The sequence below is a fragment of the Lonchura striata genome, chromosome 5 (assembly GCF_046129695.1).
Source record: "Lonchura striata isolate bLonStr1 chromosome 5, bLonStr1.mat, whole genome shotgun sequence".
Classification (NCBI taxonomy): Eukaryota; Metazoa; Chordata; class Aves; order Passeriformes; family Estrildidae; genus Lonchura; species Lonchura striata.
The window spans coordinates 30915483-30938019 of record NC_134607.1 but is presented as its reverse complement, the minus strand read 5'-3'; the positions used below and the strand labels follow the sequence as shown (position 1 = coordinate 30938019).

The 22537-nt window shown below is 34.2% G+C and overlaps 1 long non-coding RNA gene across 1 annotated transcript in view; it reads left to right on the top strand.

Annotated features, from left to right (window-relative positions):
• LOC110484510 (uncharacterized) overlaps positions 1–22537 on the top strand; it is a 73428-nt gene that overhangs the window by 560 nt on the left and 50331 nt on the right. The window lies entirely within an intron of this gene.

Genomic DNA, 22537 nt, shown 5'->3' with positions numbered 1-22537 from the left:
TCTGAAAAATAATTGAGCACACAGAGTGTGAAATTTTAAAGGATGTTCGAAGACATTCATTGCTTTGAATACCTTATTGAGTGGTATACAACAGTGAAGTGCTGATGAGATGATTAAGTCAATTAATAGTCGCAGAGAACTACAACATATTTGCAATATGTCATCCCAACATGACCTTAGGTACTCTTGTATTGATACAACATCACAGTGAAAAACTTGAAAGGCATTATCAAGGCACCCTGTTGTGGTTACTTTGTTTTTTTCCATAACTATTTTACATTATTTTTCTTATCTTCCTTCTCTTTCCTTTTACACATGACTTCTTAGAGGAGCCAAAGTAATTCACATTGTATATAATCTCTTTCCCTCTTTTCATAACTCCTTTTTTACTATGTTTTTTTTTGTTGTTTGTTTTGTTTCCTTTTTGGGTTGATTTTTCTTTTATGCATGATTATCAGTGACATGGTATTGTTTGTTCATCATTTTATGACTTTATTAAGGCAATGGCAAAGATCTTACTCTCTGGGTATTTTCTGTTCATAAAATAAGAGCTTTATAAACTCTTACTGACTATTTAGGAATTATAGTCAGGGATCAAAAAATACACAAGTCCCTGTATTCCAGAAGGATTCAGCTAACTCAGTCTTTTGTGAAGCTTGATAATATAATTATAATTTAAGGAGGTATGTTGACTTTTTAAAAAGGCAAATTTCAAGCCTTCAGTATCTCAAATTTCATCCCTAATGCAAGATGTGAGAGGTACAGATTCAACAAAGCATATGGCTTTAAAGTTGTTATTACAGATTTAGAGCATAGGCCATTTTCACTCCTGTGAAATTCCTTCCCATGAAATATAATTTTCAATTTACATGTTTCTGGTTTCCTCCATTATATTATCCTCCATTTATATTTTAACTCCCACAGCACTCTACTACATAATGCCAGCTGATGAGTCAGCGTCATAAAGGCAGCACAGACACTATGATAACTAAGTTTCATTTTCTAGTCTCTGAAGAGGCAGCCACCAGCTTTGTTGCAAAGAAAAATTATTTGTATTGCACATAAAATACGTGGGTATTCAGAGTGAGATTTTTATGAAGTTCAGTATGAAATTAATAGGGAAATATTATGATTTTATCCCACAGAAGGTGTAACAGTAGCCAAAGGTAGGTTTGGGAGATATATGGTTGATACATATGCAAATAAAAGTATGGGAAAACTTTACTCTCTGTCTTCCGCTCTGTCTTTTCACATAGTAGCCTGAAACAGTCTAAACACAAAAACATGAGAAAATTTTTGGAATATGTGGGCTTTAAGTACCCTGTATGTGTTCCTTCCACATAAATATGAGTGCTGTTAAAAGGTCAAGACAAAACCAAGATAATTTGGAGCTAGGAAGACTGTGGTTTGCATTCTAGGAGATTAGATGCTGCAAATGAAACCTGAGCTGTAGTAAAACAGGTTACATATCTGATCAAAAATGGTGAGTATAGGAGGATTGTAGAAAAGCAGTGGAAATTCACATCAAAAAATGATGCATTCCTGTCAGAAACTAAAGAAACTAGAGTCTGAAGCTGAAATTTATCTGACATAAAACAGCTGACTTCTAGAGTTTATCTGGTCATCTACAGTTCCCTTTATTGTAAATAGAGATGAATCAGAATAACAAATTCATCTCATTATAAAGTAAATAGCTAAAATAGATTAGATTAATCATGCAATAAAAGCATTAATTTATCTTTTTCAACAAAAACAGCCTCTCTAATTAGCTATTATCTCGATGTATACATCACAGATGTTTAAAGTTAAGCTAGATACATCCTTTCAGTACACAATTCTTCCATGAATTTTTGAAAAATATCAGATTTTTTTTATACCTATAGCAACTTATAAATTGAAACTTGGACAATTGCAACTTTTATATGCATACAATATTTTTTATACAATGCAAGAAATAATCATAGATGTAAATAACAAGTGGGACAAATATTATACAGATATATTGTACCAACAATGAATCCACAAAACACTTCTGAATGTTACCAACTAGCAAATTAATAAAGTATTATTAATAATGGTAATGGTAATATATCAAAAGCTGCTTTCAGTTAAAGCAAGAAAATCTGCTTAAAATTTGCCTTTTTTAATCATTTACTGTGAAGCAGAAAGTGATAAAATCTATTGCCTGCATTCTTCTCTGTTCTTCTATGACATGCTGTCACTCCTTTGTTTGCTCAGTATTTCTGTAGCAACAGAATAAGGGAAGCAGCAGTCCACAGAAAACCTACAGAGAGGTAGTTAAAATGATAAAGAGCTGGAGATTTTTTCGACTAGGTGGGAGAATATATCATAGCTTTATATTCTGGTAACATATTGAGACAATCTATTACAGTATAATGTTAGGCACAAAACATGGCCACTAATGAATTCTACTGATATCAGTCAACTGATCTGAACAACATTGTCTTCAAGGGTTAATGCTTTTAAATTTGAATATTATCACAAGGGTTATTTGTTCACATGGTTTCTGAAAGCTAAGGCACCATATTTTAATTTAAGTTAGTTTAACATAGTTTAATTAGTTAGTTTAATGAATTTAGTTAGCATAGTTTAATTTAAGTTCTGAAAAGTCCAGTTGACAAATGTTACACATTTTAGCCACAGTATGAAGATTCAGAAGCCATCTTAAGCCAAAAGACAACAAAGACCTAAGCTATTGCATGTGTGTGTTAAAGTGAGCGACTCAAAATATTTTAGCCTTCTGTTTTGAAGAAGCTGGGCAGAAAAGAATGCTCATAAATTAGCTTCCTAACACTTTTGATTTAGAAGTGATTATGATTCAGATCATACTTATGAAGTTTTCTTTCTTACTCTCTTATTACTCTCTTTCTTTCTTATTACATCTTTCCTTACTAAGTAAAATAATAATATTAAGGTGTTTGAAAAGTCTTGATACTCAAAATTGTCCAGATGTTTGATTGTATAATCATGAAGATGGATTTTTTTTAAAGAAATCTGGCTCTTAATTTAGCAACAATTTAAATTAAGAAACATAATTAGAGATGCTAAATAATTGTTCTTGATACAGGAGAATAGAATATTAACGAATGTTGAATAAAATTTTTCTATTACCTATTAGAAGTTAGTATAGTAGAAGTTCTACCTTGTGATTAATTCACAGTTTACTCTCTTTACCCCGAAAGGCAGCAATCCTTGAAAAGTCTCTTGAAGTCCCTATTTCCCTTAGCTGTTAATAACTGACATCAGTTGAAATCCCCCCATATGCAAGACTGAGCAAGAGAGCTCTCTGGCCTGGCAGGAGTTTATGGTCTTTCCATTTTCCATGGCTTAGCTGAGTCTACCTCTCCTTTCAAACAGGATGTGTCTGTTTTGCTTTTTGCTGCAGAGAATCATCTGGAATGTATTTTGTGTATCTTCTAGTTTGTTTTGTCTTCCAAATCCTTGCCTTTCTCCAGAATGCTTCTTTTGTAGCTGAAGACAAAAAGAAGCTAGCAACTATAGTACCCATAGTTTTACAATACTTTTGTAGACTTCAGTTCACCTCTCATTATACTGAGAGTAGAAATGAAATAACACAGAGTCCCAATGCTGTTACTTTTTTCATAGTCATTATGAGAGGGGCAGAAGTAAAAGAATTCTGTATTTTACATGAGAAAAATGTAAAAAGGTTTGCTTTTCTCAAGAGAAAGAGCAAGAAAAGACAATGAAAGACCCAAAGATTAGTTCAAAAAGTCAGATAATACAGTGAATTAATTAACTCTGTCATATTAAACATTAATTTTTTTCAAAGGGTAACTGTCTCCTTAAGATTTGATAAAGTTCTGGCTCAAACAACTAGAGGTTTTAAGCTGACCCCAGTTTTGGCATCCCTTGGTTTTAAGTGTTTGATAGAGCAGCCAAAGCTCTCTCTTCCTCACAATGTTCCTTCCTACTGTACAGAAAATAATATTTTGCTGAAAATTCCTCAGATCAAAGCATTTTTTTTTAACCATAGCCCACTAATAGAAGTGAGAGGTAGAAATAGATGAAGTGGAAAAAAGTGGATGAGAACATGAGCATTGCCCTAATTCTCAGGGAAGGCAGCAGCATTAGAGGTAGTTCAGGCAAGAGGTCTGTCTCATTGTTTTCCAAATGGTGCTACTGCCATGCAAGATAAGCAAAAAACAGCTGGACTTTATTGTCACTCTGTTTTCTGTTTTAACATTTCTTATTCAGGAGGACTAGGTATGTTTAAGGCACTAGTGTTACGTGAATAATGGTAATCCAACTAGAAGGCATTCCTAAAACCTGAAACTATAATACCTTCAAAATGTAAAAGAAATTATAGGTAAAAAAAAGCCATGAAAAATCAAGAAAAGAAAATAAAATAAAGCTTTCTAACAGATACAAATCTGTTGGGTTAATATATTATTTTGCAAGGTATATTTTGGATTCCATTTTCATTCATGATTTGAGATCACATTGTAAAAGGAAGTAAAGGAGTCAAATACGGAAAAAGAAGGCCCTAATAAAGATTTTTCTTAAAAGTATAGTATGCTGAAGAACAGAATGAGAGCAGACTGGAAGTATTCTCTGAGAAACTAGATTATATTGTGGTAGAATGAGGTACAAGATGAAAGATCTGCATACATACGTAACTCGAGGAAACCAGCCTGTTCTTTCCCTTTGACTTTTTTCCAGTGATTCATTTGGAAATGATCAGAGGGGATCTTTTTCTTCTTCAGTTGTATAGCTTTGAGGAACAAATTATTTTTTACTTAAACAGACAGATGTAGCTTTCACAAAGTGTAGGTTCTTTAATTGAAAAAAGCCATGAAACAAATTTGAGTTAGAGGAGCTTTTGTGTCATCACCATATAATTAATACTCCTCTGAAGTCACCGAAGAATGAGAGTATTAATTTAAGTTTGAAAAAAGAAAAGTCAAGATTCTAATGAAACTACACAAGTTGATTTCTTTTCTTTTTTTTTTTTTCTTTGTCTTTTATCATTAAGGCAAAGACTGGCACTGCAAAACCAATTTACAGCACAAGAATATGCTGTTGATTAGAGAAGCTGGTTTCTTTAAAACCTTAAATACAATCTTGATATTTCAGTGTCACTTAGAGTTGTGTCAAAGTCATAATTTATTTTTCAGACAATGGAAAATATCCAGAAAGATATTTCTGTGAGTACTGAACTGTGACAATAAACAGTTTCATATCTTTGGTGTACACTGATGTCTAAAAAATCCACTTTCTCCAGAATGGGCTCCTCTCTTTACAGGTCTGCAGTCCTTTCCAGGCCCTTGAGCAAACACGAGTTCCCCATGGCTTCACAGCACTCTTTTGGGCATCCCCCTACTCTGGCATGAGTCTGCTACATGGGCTGTAGGGGAATCTCTGCATGTCCATGGTCCTCTATGGGCTGCAGGGGCACAGCTGCTTCACCATGGTCCTCACCACGGCCTGCAGAGGAATCTCAGCTCTCCTCCCCCTCCTTGGTGTCTGTGGACTTCCTCCTCTCACATGTTCTCACTCCACTCTTCTCTGGCCACTATTGCATCTGCACAATAACTTTTATTTTCTTCTTAAACATGTTATCACAGAGGCTTTACCGTCATCTCAAATTGACCCAGCCTTGACCAGAAGCATGGCCATTTTTGGAGCTACTGGGGATTGGCTCTGCTGAACATGTAGGAAGCTTCTGGCACCTCTTCACAGAAGCCACCCCTGTAATGCCCCTACTATCAAAACCTGGCCATGCAAACCCAATACAGAAATCTCTGCCTGGGATGCTAAGGATGTTAGAAGTTATAAAGTTTCTGAGTGTACACCTGGAAAGGTAGACCCAGATCGTTACCTATCACAGCTTTGTCTGCTGAGCAGCTGGGTACTTGGAGTTTGAAATGCAAGTTTGGGGGAGGTTCTCAACTCTCCACTAGGCAAGCTGAAAGGAAGCCAAGAGCCTCGAAGCCTTGGCTAGACAGAGAAACCTGGCAGCCAGGACTCACAGCTCACATCATGCCATGTGGATCCTGAAGAGTTGGTAGCCTGGAAGTCCACCAACAGCCTTCAAAAAAGACAGTTGGGTGAGCTAGCATTGTGGATTACTGTTGGAAACCTGCCCCCTTTCTGTCACAACTTTGTAAAAACTGAACTGTCTCCGGAAAACACTTTAGTTTTGATGAACTTGCAGTCTCTGTTCCATCTAACAATTTCCAAAACACTGATTCTGGAGTCTATAATTTGGGAAGTAAGGCTCATCAGCAGGAAAACAAATGTTTTCAGGAAACACATACAGTTTTGTACAACTGGCAAACAAAAATCCACACTAAACTAATTGAGATATTCTTTCATGCATGACTGATGAAAGCTGCTTTGCCTGGCTTCTTTTTAACATTTTTAGTTTGTTGGATTGATCATCTACACTTTTGAAATGGAGACTATTGTTGCTTACTTGTGGACATATTCCTCAGATATTTGTCTGTTCTCAACATTATTTTGGAAAGTGTTGCCACTAATGAACATCAGTGAAGTAACTCAGCTAATGACTCTATCATTAAAATGTAGATATATCTATAGATTAAAAGCTCCATCTATACTGCAAGGAGAAAGTTGAACTACATTATTATTAAATTTTCTATTTTAAATAATCTACATAAATATGGGATTTATTTAATCTATATTGATTTTTATTTAATCCAGTGTTTCTATAACTTTAAAGACCAAGTGTAAAGAAAGTCCTAGTCTTTCTAGACTAGCAAAGTCTTGATTTTTGAATTGTCATATTTTTAGGATAATTTTTTCCACAAAAATAATGTCATTTTTCTTTTGCCCTTTATACAATAAATCTTTCTATATAAACTGAGAAAAACATATGTGATAAATAACTTTGAATGATTGTGTTATTTTACATTTAGACACAGAATGGCATTGAGATTTTGTGGGGTTTTTATCTCTGGTCTCTGTAAGCACTATTTAAAAGATATATTCTATATCTGTAAAACAGATTTCAGATAGTTCACAAGAGCATAAATGAATACAAGTAACACAGAGGTGTTCAGCAGAGGTTCAGCTCTTCTCAGGAGTATCCTTCACACAAATGTAATGTCACTGCACTAGAAATGTCTGGATAATCTGGATTTCAAAAGGACTGTGCATTATTCTTTTATTATGGCCGGGATTTCAAAGGGACAAAGGAGCTGAATTCCAAGCCAATAAGAATAGTTAGTTTTGGTTTTTCTTATCCATTCTCTCTTACTCTGTGCCATTTTTTCCCCCAGAAATTATCATTTCTGTGGGAACTTTTTTTGTTGGAGCTTTGGGGTTTATTTTGTTTTAGTTTGACTTTTTAAAATTATGTCATTTGATCTAATTTGGATTTCACTATGGTTTGTTTGCCATAACACTGACGTGAGCCTAAATTTTATAGTTACTGTACATTAGTACCTAACTATATCAGGTGCCCAACAACAGAGATAATAACGGATCTCTGAAAAAAAGACACCAACAAATGCACAAATTAATTTATGTTGTTTCAGTGAGAATGCATTGGTTCTATCAAATACCCTGAAACTACCAGAAATATTATTAGCAATGTGAGGGCTGCGCTGATCTTTTCCAGTGCAGAAAATCACAGTACGCTCACACAACTCCTAGTTGCCTAAACTAGAAGTCAAAACTATGCACTTTTTTTATTTTCAGAGAGTGGCTATGGATCACATTTACTTTTCAATTGGTGTAGACTGTCCATTTCAAGAAGGCAGTCAAACCATCTGGCCATTCCAAGTACCTAGACCTTTCTTTCATGGTTCAAAGCACCCTTTCCTGAGAATGTAACTCTTTGGATTAAACTCTGAAAAGATCATAAATGCTGTGCAAACATGCTGCAGAAATTGCAGCATCAGTTTGATATATGAGTACTTGAATGTTAGTTTCTTGTGTTTCCTGAAATAAGGAAAAGAAAAATGAAGGAAGAAACCAGGGAAAGGAGGAAAAGCTATATAATACAAATATATTTGCCTTGTTTCATGGAGAACAGAGAATTGGGCTGCTAAGCTCCTGTATCATGTAAGAAATCAAAAGTTTCAACAAGATTTCTGTGAAAAATATATTCTGATCAGACAATCTCCTCTTCCATTTTTGATCGTTGAACAGTGAGAAATTTTCTGTGCAGGTAAAAAAATATTGATTTCTTTCTACTTTTCATTTGAATTTGATCCATAGAATATTTTCTGACATATGACTAATAGGTTTTATATGTGGAATGATTTGAAACATCAAAATAGAGTTAAAACTGATTGATTACACCTATTGCTATAGGTAGTAATATTGGGAATCCCAGTTTAAGGGCCAGAGGAACAGATAGGGTTGTACCTGTTGCTTTTGCCTTTTTCTACTTTCCAGAAAAAAAACTGAGGTATTGCATAGTCATTAGAGGAAAGCTCCTGGTGCTTTCATTGTTCATTTCAAGTAACTAATGGTAAATACAACAGAGAACATAAACCAGGAATGAGTTTCCAGCCTCCAACTATCCTGAACTTGCTTTAGTCTCAACATGTTTTTGTATTTGTTTTAAGGTGGATTTGAAGGGACTTAAAAAGGAGTGAAGCCAAGGGAAAAATCTAGGAAGAAAACCAAAAAAGATAGAGAGCTCTTCAAACAAATGTAAAAGTAGACCACATAAAGGCTTATATAAGGAGCTTTAAAAATCTAATAAAAAAGTCAGATCACCTTTCACTGCAACCTGGATTATTTGTTTTATCTATGAACTATGTTCCATCTATATATATGGCTTTCTCTGTCCTATAGCTATCTGTAATATTAACTTTAGCTTTATTGACTTCCCTGGTGGGAAATTAGGTTGGTTGAAAAATTTACTCTTCCTTCTTTTTATTTTTTTTCTGGAAAACAAACAAACAATAAATACAAAGCCCAAACAAGTTTTCATAGGAAGAGAAATTCTTTTGCTTCACTAGTAGCTTAAAAATTATTTCAAGCATAAGTATTCCTCACTGTTATTTAGTTAAGATACATGTGGTGTTTTCCCCTTTCAAGAGCAAATTATGCATGTCACACATGCTGACAGGCATATATTTTAAGGTTTATCAGTAATGTCACAGAATGCCCAAAGTCTTAAATTTCAGTTTTGCTCTCTATGTGGGAAAGTACCAAACTACCTTATTCAGTGCTGAGAACAGATTAACTGATTTTATTATCTTTCTTAGAAGAAAACCAGAATGTGTAGCCAGATCAAAATATCGTAAAAAGTCTGTCTAAACAGCATATTTTCTTTCCTTAAAGAATTCTTCAAAGTCCTCTGATGAAAAGATTTTAATAAGATTTTTGTGCTTCCTCCTGTCCACCACACGAAAATCTCCAGCCAAACATTCAGAGCTCAGTTTGGGATAAGCTGAGGGTCCATCCAGCTGTAGGAAATATGTTATTTAATTATTTAACTGATTTTTTTTATTATCTTTAGCACAATGAAATCTCTTTAACAAAAATGAGGACTATAAAATCATATTACAGAAATATGAATGATGTTCAAGGGTCTAGATTTTCTTCCTAAGATGGAAGTGTGTTACAGCTAGAAATAAATATTTTCTATAATAGAATCACTTATTTTAAATAGTTGCTAACAACTAGATCTGTATTTCTATTACTGTTATTTAGGAGAAAAGGGTTGGAGGTGTTCTCTGAATGTATTTCCAATGTTGAAATGGAATTCAGCGGATTTGTGCAAATCTGGTTCATAAAGCTTTGCTTTTCTGCTTCAAGTGTTCATTTATTTCCAAATGGGAAGTGTACATGAGAACTTCAGAATGGACAGAAAGGTAACTGAAGGGATTAGTCATATATAAATTGATGAAGAATAAAGCATTAAAACTAGCCTAAGTCTAATGAGGGATGATAAGGATTAATGTAACAGCATGTGAAAGGGAGATGGGAGAAAAGCCTACATGAAAAACTACATTTACCAGTAAGCAATTAATCCTTTCATTCCTTAAAAAAAAAAAAAAAAAAAAAAAAAAAAAAAAAAAAAGGGATGATATTGTATCTTGCTATTCTAGTCACTTCATCTCACTATCCCTTTCATGAACATACTGAGTTCTGTCTCATAAGTGGCAAGTTTTGTGTCTCCTTTCAGTCCCAACAAGCTGTTCCTGAACATCTGACTGATCATTAAGAACTTTCATCTCACTCCAGATTAAATTTTTCATCACCAGTTTGTACTTCTCTGTGATGTGATAGTCACCACATAAGAGCTGTTGTACTCTTCTGCAAGGTCTGCCATTTTCAATAATTAATATTTAGGGACCTTGAATTACAGAAGCCCAAACTAAAATGGACACCAGAAATGTCACTCTTGTTTCATCACTGTGATAATATGGCTAGAATAACAGAGCAAATTTTTGGAAAAATGGCAAAATTATGGAAAAATTATTAAAAATGTCACATAACTATTCAATGATAAGAATCTGAATGTGACAAGCTAATTTTTTTTTCTTTATAACATATGTTACAATTTATTTTATATAGAGATGTCTGTATATGTGGAGCTCCAAAATGTATTTACACAGTGCAGAAATCCAGATCAAGAGTTTCAGCCTAACTTCTTAGCCACTGTTTCAATATGGTTTTTTGAACTGGATGTAAATTGGTAGTAGCTAAGCAGCAAATAGATGTAACTAGAAGTAAATACTTTTCTCCTAATCCACTTCAGTTAAATTGCATGTTGGCTTTTGGGTTACTTTTTCCCCTGAACAATCTGTCAAGGTATACATTACCTAGCATTTCTCAGCCCTGTATAACATGTAATAGATAAGAGTTAGCCACTACATTTAGTTCTTCTGATGAGCTACACTCATACCTAAAAATAACTCCTCAACATTAACAACTTTGATGTTGACTTTTTGATATTAACTTTGATATTACACGATCAGGTAGCTTCTCAGCATCCTTAGCTGAATTTTAAAAGTCACATTCTTTAGCCTTATGTCAAGCTTCTGAGTGTCTTCCTTGGCCTTCCCATGCTTGCTCCATTCTGAGTTCTCTTTTCATGAGCATCAGAAACAAGAATTGAATATGCATTCTGCAAGACTAAGCTGGCATAAATTTGCAGTGAGATCAATATCTTCCTTCCTCCACTGGAAATCTCTGTTATGCCTTACTAAGATTTTTTTTTGTCTTTTTCACAGCTACATAAGTTAGCAGCTGGAAATGATTCTGTAATCAACAAGCAGCACTAATGTCCTTTCATCTGTTTTTCTATAGATAAGTTCCTAGATTGATGTCACAGAAGTTTATCTTAATAAACCTGAAGCATATAATCCTGCATGTTTACCAATTGCATTGCATCTTAAAATTCCTGTCATCCCAATGGTTAGTTCCTCCTTTATATGTTAATTATTTTTTGTAGACAACATTTTCCAACTCAATTTCATCACAAATTCTCTGAGGCAAATCCTGTCCTTTCTCTTTTAGGTAAAAATACTAAATAAACCTGTGCTAAAAATGGTTCTTGTGAAATACCACCTAACTAATCCTTTAAAATTCCTTGTCATCTCCTTTTCAGGTTGTTTTTCCTTTGCTTTTTAATTAAATTATAATTCAATCTTCAGTACTTTTTTTCCATAAAGAATATGGTCCAAATATGAAAAATACTGCAGGTCTAATCTTTTTAAAAATCCCAGAAAATCATAGTAATTTATGTTAGAATATATTATGATTGATTAACCAAGATTACATATTTAATTTTGTATTTGTTAAGCCTTCACATATTAATAATTTGTTGTGAGACTACTCAAACTAGAGAAGTCCGAAAGCTTCTGACTATATCTATTATTCTCAGATGGCAAAATCCAAATTTCTTTATTAAGCTGAACTAAGTAATATTATTTTTACTTCACCTGAGTTTCTATTAGTCAACTCATATTTTCTCTTATATTCAGTATCTTCCTCTTTTTTGAGTGCAAAGACCATACATTCTTTTACTATGCATCTACATCCTAAATTTGAAGAAACTTAATGATTCTTCCAGTTTTAATTGCACAAGCTACAGCTTGATTTGATTTGCTGGTCTTTCTAATAATTAGAGGTCACATTTTTAAAAATTCTATTTTCACACGGCTAGCTTGTTTTATTTTTCTAGCTGAATTCAAGTAATTTGTGGAACTTAGCAATTATTCTGTCCATTTTTTATTGCTCAGTCATGTGTCTTATGAACCTGTGGAAGATAGCTTTATGCCACTGAGCTTTGAGACTCATCTGCAACATAAAATTTGCCTAATTGAGATATATTTTTGAAAGCTAATCAAGCCCAGATTCTTCAGTAGAAACTGGACTACTTATTACTGAGAATGTATTGTCTGGATTTTAGATTGTTAGAAGAAAATAGCTATGAATAAATTTGTCTCTGGATGTCTCAATTTCCACTTCAACACAAAGATTGTAAATGGAAATTTAGGCAGAGTCATTGGGATGCTTGTAAATCATCCCTGTACAAATGAATCAGACATCTGTTAACTTGAGCATATATATGGCCCTGTATTCAGGTGCAGAGGAATCTACCAGCATACTCTCTAAACCACCATTTTTTAAACTTTTTCATGAGTAAAATATTCCTTTTAGACCCAGCAACTTCACTGTTGTGAATAAACTTAATTTTAACTGGTTTTAACACTCTTAAATTACATTTAGTCAGACATATGTGTTTTCTTATGTATTTGTCCCACAGGACCTTCAGGATATGAAAACTTATATTTTAGACCAAGGATCTATAGTTAGGCAAGATTTTTTGGGAAGGAAATATTTTAGTTCACAGTCTATATAATAAAAGAAAACAAACACATATAAGTGCACAATGCATATTCACCATCTTCATTAACAGTGTCCTATTACAATATACTTTAAGCTTAATATGACAGAGAATTATGAGCTGAAATTTGAGCCAGTTCTGGGGTGCCTGTAAGATTAAATAAAAACACAGTATGAATATTTTTAAGAGAGTTTCCACACATCAATTATATGAATAAAGGGATGTAAAATACCAATATTTATTTTTCATTTCCCAAGAATGTAAAACCCTTACATACATTTAATAACAGCAGAGACTACTCTCTATTACTGCAAGATGTAACCTAAGCATCAAGTAAAGAAGCGTCATGCTTTAATCCCATCCAACAGCCAAGCTCCACAAAGAGGTTCATTCACTCCCACACCACTGGGAGTGGGGAGAGAAACAGAAAAGTAAATTATAGAAAATTTTGGATTGAGATATAGATAATTTAACAGGGAAAGCAAAATACAGGGGCATACAAAAAAAGCAAAACAAGGAATTCTTTCACTACTTCCCGTGGGCAGGCAGGTGTTCAGCCATCGCCAGGAGAGAGAAGTCCCATCATGCATGATGGTGACCTAGACAGGAAAATGCCATCACTCCAAATACCCTCCCCTTCCTCACTTTTCCCTCACTTTATGTACTGAGCATTATGCCTTATGGTCTAGAATATCCCACTGGTCAACTGGGATAACCTGTCACAGTTGTTTCTCCTCCCAGCTTCCAATGCACTCCCAAGTTTTGTGCCACTGTGGCTGCATGAAAAGCAGAAATTACCTTGGCTCTGTGTGAGCCCTTCTCAGCAATAACAAAAATGTGCCTTTATTATCAACCCAGTGTTCAGGATGTTTAAATCCAAAGCATAACCCCATGCAAGCTACTGTGAAGAAAATTTACTCATTAACCCAAAACGGACACAAGACAAACTTTTCTTGATTTAAATTTTGGTTTTATTATTGAATCCATTCCTCTAAAAAACTATTTCTCAAAGAAAGAACTGGCAGATAATAGGAATAAGGAGAAAATATAGACTGTATCCTGAAGCAAAATTTTAATAATGATTTAATTTTTTTCAGTTTTCCTTGTTATGAAGTAATTTATTAACTAGTTTATTAATGATGTTGTGAAAGTAATATTAATTATTTTCCAGACCATGTAGTCTGTATTGTGTTTTTCAGTGAGAAAAATCACTTCCTAAACTATGACAACTTTTCTTTAGAGAAGATCATGCTATTTTAAAAGTTGCAAAACATCCTTTTGCTTTTAGTGTTCATTATAATACAGAACTGTGTCACACATATCCCAAATGATGTAATCAGTTCTACTGAAATGCAACAATTTATGATATTAGCTCTTGTGAATGACCAATGTTTTTTCTTCACTCAGTATGGGAAAAGAATTTTGGGAGATAAAACTCTTTTCAAAACAAGGAATTACTTAATTACAACAAGTTGCACTAATTTTTTATCTTGTCCTACACCAATTTTTGTTTTAAAGCTTTTCCCTTACACCTCACAAGTTCATTATTCAATGGGAGCCATTTCTACAGCCCTTTTACATTGTGGGAAATAGCAGGGACACTGTGATGTTTTCTAATTGTTTTCCCACATTTTGCACATTGAAACAAAATGCCATCCCATAACATCTTTATAAATGATCAGTTAGCCCAAGAACTTGGACTTCCACAGCATGAACATGATGGACTTTAGTCCAGGACCTTCCCCACTGTTGTCCTCTGTGCTGCTCACCAGGGTAGGGGAGGTAGGCAACAGTGTCCTGTTCTTCCTTGCTACTCCCACGCTCTCCCTCACCACGGTTGATGTTTCTTCCCATTGGCAAGTTTAGATGGGAACCTCACGTACCTTGGTATACCTGACCAAGCCCTCCCACCAGATGGAAGGATGAACTGAGTTATCCATATCAACTTCCAAATTCTTATAGAACTCCAATCTCATTGAAACAATTTTGTCTTCTACCAGTTCACTGTGGATTGTGGCCAAATGTGTAGCCAGAACGTCATTCCAGTCTGAAGGACTGGTCTGTGTGACCCTCAGTGCATATATTAACTTGTCAATTGGGCCATTTTGTCAACTTTGGTCAAATCAATCGGTGTGAGGGCAGTATAAGCCAGCAGCATTGCTTCAGTAACTGTCAAGTGGTGCCAGACTGAAAACCCGTGGGCCAGGCTCTTAGAAAAAAAACACATTAAAATTGTTACCATAAATTTGTTTCATCTTAATTGGTGCTGGTCAGTGAGTACAAGCAAAAGGGAGAGATTAATTATAACTATGCAACAATGGGACAGAGATCAACTCAGTTAGCTCTGGGGATATTTGGTGGGACTACAGGGGGGTGTGACCTCTGCACACCCCCACAGTTACTACCACAGTCTTGTCTTAAGAGAGTCATAGTTATTCCTGCTAGAACAGGGTCTAGATGGAGTCTACAGACCACCCAAACCACTTCTCTATATATGTTTATCACATCACCTCATGCTTACATTTACATAGGACCTGAACTCACTTAATTAACTCAGCTTTTGCTGGAGAACTGATGCAGAACAGCTGTACAGCACCAAAGAATCAGTCGGCTGATGCACATTACATTAATCTTATGGGACTCTTCTGCCCCCTCCCCCCCCCCCCCCGCATTCAAGGATGTCCCCAGTGTTAGGGATCCAGGTGGAAGGTGATTATACAACATCCCATTTGTTGTACAATTATTCCCTTGTCTCCTTCATGGCTATTTTGGAAGGAAAGAGTAGGCTCAGACACATAGATAGACATCACTTCTTTACCTATTTTTTCAGCTTCAGTAAACACAGCTTCAGCAAATCATCTCATTCTACCATATGTTATGAACTTATATGTAGGTCATATCTCTGGAGAGTCCAGCTCTGAGTGATTTTCTAAAGAACTCTGATTACAAATTTAAAATATTTTTTGTAATGTTGATAAAATAAAATCAATTGAGGACTGCTTCAGGAATGGAATGATCTTAAGATGAATGTATAAGACAGGAAGGGGTCCCAAGGCCTGCAATTGTGTAAATATCTTTGCACCTTTGAGTGAGGGTCATCCAGAAATAAGATCAGATTTATTATAATGGACTTCAAGATACTGTCAAAACCTTTTAGAAATTATAAGTGAATCAATGCAATTTAAAACATTTTATTGGTGAGTGAGAAGTCTCTGTAAATTCTAGAAATAAGACCTCTAAATGCATTTTTATGCTATCAGCACACTAGGCTTTTAAGGAAAGAAGTAGTGCTTTTAGAACGTTAGTAATAATAGTAGGTATTTTTTTCTGTTTTCAAGGGGGTTGGATGCCTGTGTTTGTGTTTCCCCCTCTCCCCCTTGATAAATAACATATTTTTAATAAAACCATTATACTTTTTTGTCGCAAAAAAAAACCAAAACACCTAAACAAAATAATCTTCGCCTGCCCTGCAAAAAAAAAAAAAAAAATCTCAGAAACCACCAAAACCAAAACAAAGATAGAAACTTCACAAACCATATTAAAAAACCCAGATCCTCTTGAACCTTTAACTAGTTTTAGTCTTTTTTTTAGAGGAATATGTCACAGAAACAAAGGAAATAGATTAGATTGCAGCAACTTTTGCAAGAACTAGTGGCTAAATAATGAGAGGAGACACACTAATGCTCACAGACAAAACTGCAAGACAGAAAAACTACAGGAGTCTCTTGAGGATCCACACAGAACCTCAGTATAAAGAAACAGAACCTGCAGTAATCAAAGTATTGTTGGAATGACAACTGACAGAGAGAGCCATTTTGCAAACCTTCTATGTAGGTACTGTGACAGGAATTGAGAAAATTAAAAATGTGGATGTTGAGAAAATAAACCACAGTGTGATCTTTCACTATTTTTGGTTTTTTATTCTTACTATATTTTCTTCTAATACACTTGAATATTTATATTTCATTTAAAATAAAGATTTGAATGGGTTTTTTGGCAGCCAATCTCTCAAACACTAGAATGGAACAATTTAGAACTGAGAGATCGAGTCTGATGTGCCAAGGTTGAAAAGTTCCACCACTGTAACTATGTGCAGATTAAGACATGAGAGGCTCAAAACACAGGAAAAGTAATGTCATGCTCTGACATATACAGAGAAACTATCACTGTCCTGTCAATTGAGATAAACTTTTGTTGTGTATTAACTACAATAGGCTAAATGCTTCCCTGATTGCTATTCTTAGCAGGAGAGGTGACTTAATCGAGGCAGTGCTGTTTTTCACGTTTTCTGATGCACTTAAAATTATCAAATGCAAGTATTAAAAATTAAATCTGCTTTGTACCAGGTTTGTACAGATTCCTTTTCTTTTAAATCTCTATTCATTCCATGAAAAGTAACCGAAGTAACAGCTCATTCTTAACATATCCAAAGCAGAAATAAAAATGGTTTATTGTGCATTAAGAAAAATTTAATTTTATATTTTTTCCATTTTACTTTACACTGCACTAGACTAGGTATAGTAGTTAGAGAAATGACATTTTCACTGAGAAATAAATTCTTAAGCTGTTCTCCAATGGTCACCTACAAATATCCAAATATCTCTTAATGTTTATTGCCATATTAAAGACCTGTAATAGAGATTTATTTTGATTCTGTAGAAATTTGGTCATGTATTAGATCTTTTTATGTGTATTTTTTCCAGATTACCCACATATCAAATAGATAAAATACACCGAGTCAAAAGAGCATGACAGCATATGGTTGATTTTGTGTTTAAGAATACACAGCAGTAACTTTGAAATAAAGTGTGTAAAGTTAAATGTTTTACTTCATAAACATACTTAATTTATATGTTCAAATGTCTTGACTTTAAAGATATTTTGCTGCTCAGAAAGTACGTCATTGCTTATTTGATTATATTATCTTACATTTCTCAAAAGTTATTGATTTTTCTCTAAAAGATCAATATTTCTTAACATTTCTTTGGAAATAATATCTTAGAGAATTAATGACTTTTGATTGGTATTTGATTTCCTATTAATGCAAACACATGTGTCACTGTTTCTTATCTATAATAAGTTAAGCTTTATCAAGAAAAAGCACATTGAGAATTTATTGCTCATTAGTCAAAAAGGGCAAAGCTTTAAACTGCTCTGTCTGTGAGGATTCAGAATATTGAAATCAATTCACATGAATATTGGTGAATGTCTTGGCTGGTGACAGGACAGACACTAAAGCTGCATATGCTTTGCACACGTTTCCACCAGCAGGCAGAGCAGAGAAGGGCAGGTGGGTGCCATGGGCCGTGTTTTCAGCGAGCGTCTTTTTTTCTTTCTTCCATTTGTGCGGACTTCTTTTGACTGACCCTGTAGATGGAAAGTGGACATTTTTAACAGTATTAATCTGACCAATGCAGAGCCTAAAATAGAGGCTGCTGTGTCTAAAACTGACACCTGAGGTTCCTTTATAGTCGATAGGAACAGGAAAACACTTTTGAATTAAATTCATATAATGTCATCTGAACCTACTCCTCTATCAGATGACACCTTAAAAGAGCCTTTTCTTTTCAGTGACTTTGAAGGGTGCCAGAAGTGATTTTCTTGGATGCAGACACTTTCTAAATTTAGATAAGTTAAGATCTCTATTTGAAAATGGACAAGAAGAAAAAGTAATTTTATACTGGCTGAAAATTGTTTAATTGTTATAAACCAGCTACAAGCATGGTATTCTGTAACAATTTACAATATATTTCATATGCCACATGGGAAAGGCTATACTTCTAAATTTTGATAGAATAAAATAACTCACATTGTAAGAACTTTATTGAAAAAGAAAAAAGAATGGAAATTCCATCTTTTTTCCTCAACAGACAAATATAGATAAGTCTTTAATGTAACAAGAGCACCGATGCACATTCACTAATGAATTTTTAGTTTTAGAACAATGTGCTGTGGCAGATTCTTGTACTTGTTCTCTCAGACCAGTAAATTGTGAACAGTTCTAGCTTGCACATTACTGTATAGCTTAGAAGGAGAGGGAACACAAGAAGGCTTTTTCGCCATTAAAATTAAAGAAGTTCCTTCTTACTATTAAAATAGTACCTCTAACTCTGGTTCTCAGCTTATTAATTGATGCATGAAAGACTTCAGAAAAGGACATATTTTGAAGCATTTATTCCTGTGTATTTAGTGAACCACTATAGGCCTACCTATCCTTCTGTTATTTCAGCTTTTAAAGTTTTGAAATGGAAATGATTTTTTGTCATGAAGTGCTAGATACTATTTAAAGTCAACAAGGACTTTGAAGTGATGTGTTCCTCTGTCATCTGTTTTACTAATGCAGCAGAGTGTATTTGGCTAACTTGCTGGATGGGAAAAGCAGAAATAAAATAGAAAAAATTGAAGCCAATATTATTCTTTTTTACTTCAAGGACAAGGTGTTTTCAAAGTTATGTAGAACTTTGTGATTCTGACACACACACACAATACAGAGTTAAGACTAAGCAAATAAAAACAATTTTATAGCCTACTTTGAGAAAGCTGTGGTCACCAGCCTTTTTTATGTTAAGAATCTAGAAATCATTTGATCCAATAGCTAAAACTTCCTTTATCACTAAAAATTGATTTTTAGAAACAAACAGATATTTACTTACTCAAGAAAGGTACATCTGCACTTCAACTATTGTCTGATGCTACACAGTGTGTATCTGAGGAGAAACAATATGTATATAACTGTAGGAACTTACTTTATATGGTCTCCAATACATAATGAGCACAGCATGCTATTGTTTGAAGAGATAGTGTAGCTGTAAGATTTTGGCAATCTGTAGACCAGATGAATGCTGTTACTTGTATGTACTTGTATGTATTGTACTTGTATGTATGTATATGTACTTTACCCCTAATCGTCACATTTGGAATTAGTTGCTGCTGAGGTACCTCAGACTATTTTCGTTGTTTTGACAACTATTTTATGCATTGTGTGCATCTACATACACATTATAAACAAAACAAAACAAAACAAAGCAAAAAAAATCTTCCGTTTATATATAGAGTTCATATCAATCTATATGTATTTATGACCATATATAATTATATACATAAATGTAATAGTGTTTTTTCCCCCTAAAAGAAACAATAATTCAGGGGCCCTAATCAACTTTAGCATGTCTGTAGAGTGATTTGTACATGTGTGTTTCTACATGTGTGTGTGTGTGTGGTGTGTGTGTGTGCGTGTGACTTGATTTAGAAGACCTTTAAAGGCTTTAGATGAATAACAATATTAAGAAAAGTCAAGCAAAAGCTGTCTAGTCCAATTTAGATGTGCTTTTTTTAGGATCAAACAAATCAAACTGCAGGTATTTTTCCCATTTTTCTAAATGTAAAGAATTTGTGGGGTGACTTGTTTAGCCTTGAATATCTAATCATTCAACTTTGGGTGTATATCCAAAACCATGATAAATTAATTAATTCCCACTTACATGTAAATATCAACAGAGAGAGATGGCAATAGAAATATAAAGCAACAGATTCTACAGTGACTGGAGATAGAAAATATATAGATTTAGACAGAGATATAGACAGATATAGATATATCAGCATAACCACCATTGTAATCAGTTCTGGGAATAGAAATTTTTGACTCAAATTTCTTTGACTACAACTGTAACAATATTTAGAAAAAAATGTCATGCTTATTTACACATTTGAATTGATGCCTAATTGTCGAGGCACTTAAAACTGACTAAGATGCTACCTCCTCAAACTGAGAGCTGTCTAGATCTTATCTGTTTCTGTCTTTTGAAAATCCTAATTTGAAGAGCAACTACCTTGGCAAAGCCTTCTTTAATCTAAAGAAACCATAATTCCTTGTGTGGGTAATTTATCAGGCCTTTTCTGTCCTTTCCTAGCAACAGCCACAGCCAAAAGTTCAGCACAAAGGACAGGTGATGTGGATGATTTTTTCAAGCTGGATGAAAGATCTGGACATGTTGGACAAGAGCCTTTGGTTTAGTTCCTCCCTAAGAGTGATAAATAATTAGGCACAGAAAGGATTCAGAACTAGATTTCCTAAGACAGTGTTCTTGTCTAATCTTTCACTTAGGAATGTTGATCCCTTAGTATTGAGTCTATAGTTTTGGGCCAAAGATATTATTCTGTGATCTTTGAATATGTCTATTTTAAAAAATGTTAAATATATTAAATAATGCAAGATGTTGGAATCAAAGTCAGGTTGCCAGTGTATGCTTGAACAGTTAGTTCCTAGAATCCAGACTTCCATTTGTTCTCTTATAGTCCTTTTTCATACAGTGTCATATACAGGACTGTACTGATAGCCTGTTTTCTTTTATTTATATCTAGAAATAACATACTGCAATTACTGCTCTGGAATGCAGCTCATTATTGATTTGAAAAAAACAAATTTCCCATTTTTTGGGTGATATGTAAAAAATGTGAATAGTATCATTATTATGCTTTGTTTGAAAATATATTTATTCTCCAAAGGTGCTTCTGCACCTTTCTTCTACAATGGTTCTGCATAGTAGGTGGCCCAAAATTCAGTAATCTAAGCTCAGGTATAATTTGAGGGTAGAGTTTGAGACATTGCTGTGCCTGGTATTTCTTATTTGTTACTGCTAGGCTGATTTTCCGTATTTCCTTTCAAGCACTTTCAAATCCCTGCTGCTTTGACAATCTTGTGTGTGAAGTCTGTTTTTTCACTAATATCCAAGTTAGTCCTAAAACAGATTTCTGAAAAATGTTTTGCTGTACTTCATAAAGAACTCTTAACAAAACACAAATCATAGGATGAATCTGTGAAAATGCAAATACTGAAAATATCAAATAAAAAATTATTAGAGGGGACCTGTGGATCTCTATGGGTAGGTATTACCAATTGCTAAACTCTTCTTTCAGTTATGATGAGCATGCCTGTTACTAGGTTCTCCCAAAAAATGCAAATATCTGTCAAGACATGAAAGCATGAACCTGAAACAACATAGTCAACATTGCAATGCTATCACAATCATAGAGTCATAAATCATATAGGTTGGAAGGGACCTTTATAGATCTAGTTCAACCCCGAAATGTTTTCAAAGTTATGGAATGGAATTTATATGGCCCTAGAAACAGCATAATTTTTAAGTACTTGCACTTTGAAATAGTCTTCTCTTATAAGGTCACACTTTTTCTGACATATTTTCCCACCTAACCTCTCATTCAGTTAATATCATAGAAAGCTACATTTTATTCATACTGTTTTTAAGACTAGGGATTTCTCTATTGCCAAGAATCCAAACTATGATTTGAAGAAAGAAGAATTTCTTTACATAATTTTAATGGTGATCATCACTTGCTAGCATGCTGAAGTTTTATAACACTACTTTTCCATTATCTCTCCAGTAGGTACACTGAAATAGATGCTAGAATGAACAATACAATGTTCTGTCCATGTTTAAACACGTAATGAATGAGTTTTTGCACCTTTTCTTTAAATATAATATGTAACTTAAATGCCTCGACAGTATTTTTGTCAGAATTTCTGCCAGAAATATCCAGGTTTTTAAGGCACTCATAGACTGTAGGGACCCACTAAAATTCTGATAACTATTTTGCCTAGCATGGAGCTTCATGGCACAGTAAGTTTAGGTCATTGTTCAACTCCCCAAACTCCACTCTTAAATTATTTTTCTTGCTTACTAGAAAAACCACTAGAAC